The following is a 6,009-nucleotide window of genomic DNA, read 5'->3' as shown; positions in this document are numbered from 1 at the left end:
GTCGCCGATTCGAACCAAATTGCAGTCAGTTATTGTATAGGAAGAGTTGAATTCAGGTATAGTAAAAGTTCCACCCATTGAACCCATCTTTTGCTGTGGGAGCCAAAAATATGGATTTTTTGGTTTTTTGCGAATTTCTCTAAAACGGAAAAATCCAGGTAAATTTTTTTCGGCTCAGAAGAAGCGCCTTGACAAGAGCAATCCAACGGTGCAAAATTCATTGCCATATGTGGCTTAATAAGGGAGCTATGGGCGTTTAAATGATTTTCCGAAGTGAAAATTAGATAGAAGGGGGGGGTACGTGGTTTTTTTCCGAAATTTTTTTGTCGCCGATTCGAACCAAATTGCAGTCAGTTATTGTATAGGAAGAGTTGAAATCAGGAATAGTAAAAGTTCCACCCATTGAACCCATTTTTTGCTGTGGGAGCCAAAAATATGGATTTTTTGGTTTTTTGCGAATTTCTCTAAAACGGAAAAATCCAGGTAAATTTTTTTCGGCTCAGAAGAAGCGCCTTGACAAGAGCAATCCAACGGTGCAAAATTCATTGCCATATGTGGCTTAATAAGGGAGCTATGGGCGTTTAAATGATTTTCCGAAGTGAAAATTAGATAGAAGGGGGGGGTACGTGGTTTTTTTCCGAAATTTTTTTGTCGCCGATTCGAACCAAATTGCTGTCAGTTATTGTATAGGAAGAGTTGAATTCAGGTATAGTAAAAGTTCCACCCATTGAACCCATTTTTTGCTGTGGGAGCCAAAAATATGGATTTTTTGGTTTTTTGCGAATTTCTCTAAAACGGAAAAATCCAGGTAAATTTTTTTCGGCTCAGAAGAAGCGCCTTGACAAGAGCAATCCAACGGTGCAAAATTCATTGCCATATGTGGCTTAATAAGGGAGCTATGGGCATTTAAATGATTTTCCGAAGTGAAAATTAGATAGAAGGGGGGGTACGTGGTTTTTTTCCGAAATTTTTTTGTCGCCGATTCGAACCAAATTGCAGTCAGTTATTGTATAGGAAGAGTTGAATTCAGGTATAGTAAAAGTTCCACCCATTGAACCCATTTTTTGCTGTGGGAGCCAAAAATATGGATTTTTTGGTTTTTTGCGAATTTCTCTAAAACGGAAAAATCCAGGTAAATTTTTTTCGGCTCAGAAGAAGCGCCTTGACAAGAGCAATCCAACGGTGCAAAATTCATTGCCATCTGTGGCTTAATAAGGGAGCTATGGGCGTTTAAATGATTTTCCGAAGTGAAAATTAGATAGAAGGGGGGGTACGTGGTTTTTTTCCGAAATTTTTTTGTCGCCGATTCGAACCAAATTGCAGTCAGTTATTGTATAGGAAGAGTTGAATTCAGGTATAGTAAAAGTTCCACCCATTGAACCCATTTTTTGCTGTGGGAGCCAAAAATATGGATTTTTTGGTTTTTTGCGAATTTCTCTAAAACGGAAAAATCCAGGTAAATTTTTTTCGGCTCAGAAGAAGCGCCTTGACAAGAGCAATCCAACGGTGCAAAATTCATTGCCATATGTGGCTTAATAAGGGAGCTATGGGCATTTAAATGATTTTCCGAAGTGAAAATTAGATAGAAGGGGGGGGTACGTGGTTTTTTTCCGAAATTTTTTTGTCGCCGATTCGAACCAAATTGCAGTCAGTTATTGTATAGGAAGAGTTGAATTCAGGTACAGTAAAAGTTCCACCCATTGAACCCATTTTTTGCTGTGGGAGCCAAAAATATGGATTTTTTGGTTTTTTGCGAATTTCTCTAAAACGGAAAAATCCAGGTAAATTTTTTTCGGCTCAGAAGAAGCGCCTTGACAAGAGCAATCCAACGGTGCAAAATTCATTGCCATATGTGGCTTAATAAGGGAGCTATGGGCATTTAAATGATTTTCCGAAGTGAAAATTAGATAGAAGGGGGGGGTACGTGGTTTTTTCCGAAATTTTTTTGTCGCCGATTCGAACCAAATTGCAGTCAGTTATTGTATAGGAAGAGTTGATTTCAGGTATAGTAAAAGTTCCACCCATTGAACCCATTTTTTGCTGTGGGAGCCAAAAATATGGATTTTTTGGTTTTTTTCGAATTTCTCTAAAACGGAAAAATCCAGGTAAATTTTTTTCGGCTCAGAAGAAGCGCCTTGACAAGAGCAATCCAACGGTGCAAAATTCATTGCCATATGTGGCTTAATAAGGGAGCTATGGGCGTTTAAATGATTTTCCGAAGTGAAAATTAGATAGAAGGGGGGGGGTACGTGGTTTTTTTCCGAAATTTTTTTGTCGCCGATTCGAACCAAATTGCAGTCAGTTATTGTATAGGAAGAGTTGAATTCAGGTATAGTAAAAGTTCCACCCATTGAACCCATTTTTTGCTGTGGGAGCCAAAAATATGGATTTTTTGGTTTTTTGCGAATTTCTCTAAAACGGAAAAATCCAGGTAAATTTTTTTCGGCTCAGAAGAAGCGCCTTGACAAGAGCAATCCAACGGTGCAAAATTCATTGCCATATGTGGCTTAATAAGGGAGCTATGGGCATTTAAATGATTTTCCGAAGTGAAAATTAGATAGAAGGGGGGGGTACGTGGTTTTTTTCCGAAATTTTTTTGTCGCCGATTCGAACCAAATTGCAGTCAGTTATTGTATAGGAAGAGTTGAATTCAGGTATAGTAAAAGTTCCACCCATTGAACCCATTTTTTGCTGTGGGAGCCAAAAATATGGATTTTTTGGTTTTTTGCGAATTTCTCTAAAACGGAAAAATCCAGGTAAATTTTTTTCGGCTCAGAAGAAGCGCCTTGACAAGAGCAATCCAACGGTGTAAAATTCATTGCCATATGTGGCTTAATAAGGGAGCTATGGGCGTTTAAATGATTTTCCGAAGTGAAAATTAGATAGAAGGGGGGGGGTACGTGGTTTTTTTCCGAAATTTTTTTGTCGCCGATTCGAACCAAATTGCAGTCAGTTATTGTATAGGAAGAGTTGAATTCAGGTATAGTAAAAGTTCTACCCATTGAACCCATTTTTTGCTGTGGGAGCCAAAAATATGGATTTTTTGGTTTTTTGCGAATTTCTCTAAAACGGAAAAATCCAGGTAAATTTTTTTCGGCTCAGAAGAAGCGCCTTGACAAGAGCAATCCAACGGTGCAAAATTCATTGCCATATGTGGCTTAATAAGGGAGCTATGGGCATTTAAATGATTTTCCGAAGTGAAAATTAGATAGAAGGGGGGGGTACGTGGTTTTTTTCCGAAATTTTTTTGTCGCCGATTCGAACCAAATTGCAGTCAGTTATTGTATAGGAAGAGTTGATTTCAGGTACAGTAAAAGTTCCACCCATTGAACCCATTTTTTGCTGTGGGAGCCAAAAATATGGATTTTTTGGTTTTTTTCGAATTTCTCTAAAACGGAAAAATCCAGGTAAATTTTTTTCGGCTCAGAAGAAGCGCCTTGACAAGAGCAATCCAACGGTGCAAAATTCATTGCCATATGTGGCTTAATAAGGGAGCTATGGGCGTTTAAATGATTTTCCGAAGTGAAAATTAGATAGAAGGGGGGGGGTACGTGGTTTTTTTCCGAAATTTTTTTGTCGCCGATTCGAACCAAATTGCAGTCAGTTATTGTATAGGAAGAGTTGAATTCAGGTATAGTAAAAGTTCCACCCATTGAACCCATTTTTTGCTGTGGGAGCCAAAAATATGGATTTTTTGGTTTTTTGCGAATTTCTCTAAAACGGAAAAATCCAGGTAAATTTTTTTCGGCTCAGAAGAAGCGCCTTGACAAGAGCAATCCAACGGTGCAAAATTCATTGCCATATGTGGCTTAATAAGGGAGCTATGGGCATTTAAATGATTTTCCGAAGTGAAAATTAGATAGAAGGGGGGGGTACGTGGTTTTTTTCCGAAATTTTTTTGTCGCCGATTCGAACCAAATTGCAGTCAGTTATTGTATAGGAAGAGTTGAATTCAGGTATAGTAAAAGTTCCACCCATTGAACCCATTTTTTGCTGTGGGAGCCAAAAATATGGATTTTTTGGTTTTTTGCGAATTTCTCTAAAACGGAAAAATCCAGGTAAATTTTTTTCGGCTCAGAAGAAGCGCCTTGACAAGAGCAATCCAACGGTGCAAAATTCATTGCCATATGTGGCTTAATAAGGGAGCTATGGGCATTTAAATGATTTTCCGAAGTGAAAATTAGATAGAAGGGGGGGGTACGTGGTTTTTTTCCGAAATTTTTTTGTCGCCGATTCGAACCAAATTGCAGTCAGTTATTGTATAGGAAGAGTTGAATTCAGGTATAGTAAAAGTTCCACCCATTGAACCCATTTTTTGCTGTGGGAGCCAAAAATATGGATTTTTTGGTTTTTTGCGAATTTCTCTAAAACGGAAAAATCCAGGTAAATTTTTTTCGGCTCAGAAGAAGCGCCTTGACAAGAGCAATCCAACGGTGCAAAATTCATTGCCATATGTGGCTTAATAAGGGAGCTATGGGCATTTAAATGATTTTCCGAAGTGAAAATTAGATAGAAGGGGGGGGGTACGTGGTTTTTTTCCGAAATTTTTTTGTCGCCGATTCGAACCAAATTGCAGTCAGTTATTGTATAGGAAGAGCTGAATTCAGGTATAGTAAAAGTTCCACCCATTGAACCCATTTTTTGCTGTGGGAGCCAAAAATATGGATTTTTGGTTTTTTGCGAATTTCTCTAAAACGGAAAAATCCAGGTAAATTTTTTTCGGCTCAGAAGAAGCGCCTTGACAAGAGCAATCCAACGGTGCAAAATTCATTGCCATATGTGGCTTAATAAGGGAGCTATGGGCATTTAAATGATTTTCCGAAGTGAAAATTAGATAGAAGGGGGGGGTACGTGGTTTTTTTCCGAAATTTTTTTGTCGCCGATTCGAACCAAATTGCAGTCAGTTATTGTATAGGAAGAGTTGAATTCAGGTATAGTAAAAGTTCCACCCATTGAACCCATTTTTTGCTGTGGGAGCCAAAAATATGGATTTTTTGGTTTTTTGCGAATTTCTCTAAAACGGAAAAATCCAGGTAAATTTTTTTCGGCTCAGAAGAAGCGCCTTGACAAGAGCAATCCAACGGTGCAAAATTCATTGCCATATGTGGCTTAATAAGGGAGCTATGGGCATTTAAATGATTTTCCGAAGTGAAAATTAGATAGAAGGGGGGGGTACGTGGTTTTTTTCCGAAATTTTTTTGTCGCCGATTCGAACCAAATTGCAGTCAGTTATTGTATAGGAAGAGTTGAATTCAGGTATAGTAAAAGTTCCACCCATTGAACCCATTTTTTGCTGTGGGAGCCAAAAATATGGATTTTGTGGTTTTTTGCGAATTTCTCTAAAACGGAAAAATCCAGGTAAATTTTTTTCGGCTCAGAAGAAGCGCCTTGACAAGAGCAATCCAACGGTGCAAAATTCATTGCCATATGTGGCTTAATAAGGGAGCTATGGGCATTTAAATGATTTTCCGAAGTGAAAATTAGATAGAAGGGGGGGGTACGTGGTTTTTTTCCGAAATTTTTTTGTCGCCGATTCGAACCAAATTGCAGTCAGTTATTGTATAGGAAGAGTTGAATTCAGGTATAGTAAAAGTTCCACCCATTGAACCCATTTTTTGCTGTGGGAGCCAAAAATATGGATTTTTTGGTTTTTTGCGAATTTCTCTAAAACGGAAAAATCCAGGTAAATTTTTTTCGGCTCAGAAGAAGCGCCTTGACAAGAGCAATCCAACGGTGCAAAATTCATTGCCATATGTGGCTTAATAAGGGAGCTATGGGCATTTAAATGATTTTCCGAAGTGAAAATTAGATAGAAGGGGGGGGTACGTGGTTTTTTTCCGAAATTTTTTTGTCGCCGATTCGAACCAAATTGCAGTCAGTTATTGTATAGGAAGAGCTGAATTCAGGTATAGTAAAAGTTCCACCCATTGAACCCATTTTTTGCTGTGGGAGCCAAAAATATGGATTTTTTGGTTTTTTGCGAATTTCTCTAAAACGGAAAAATCCAGG

The sequence above is a fragment of the Tenebrio molitor genome, chromosome 6 (assembly GCF_963966145.1).
Source record: "Tenebrio molitor chromosome 6, icTenMoli1.1, whole genome shotgun sequence".
Taxonomy (NCBI): Eukaryota; Metazoa; Arthropoda; class Insecta; order Coleoptera; family Tenebrionidae; genus Tenebrio; species Tenebrio molitor.
Note: the sequence above shows the minus strand (reverse complement) of the source record.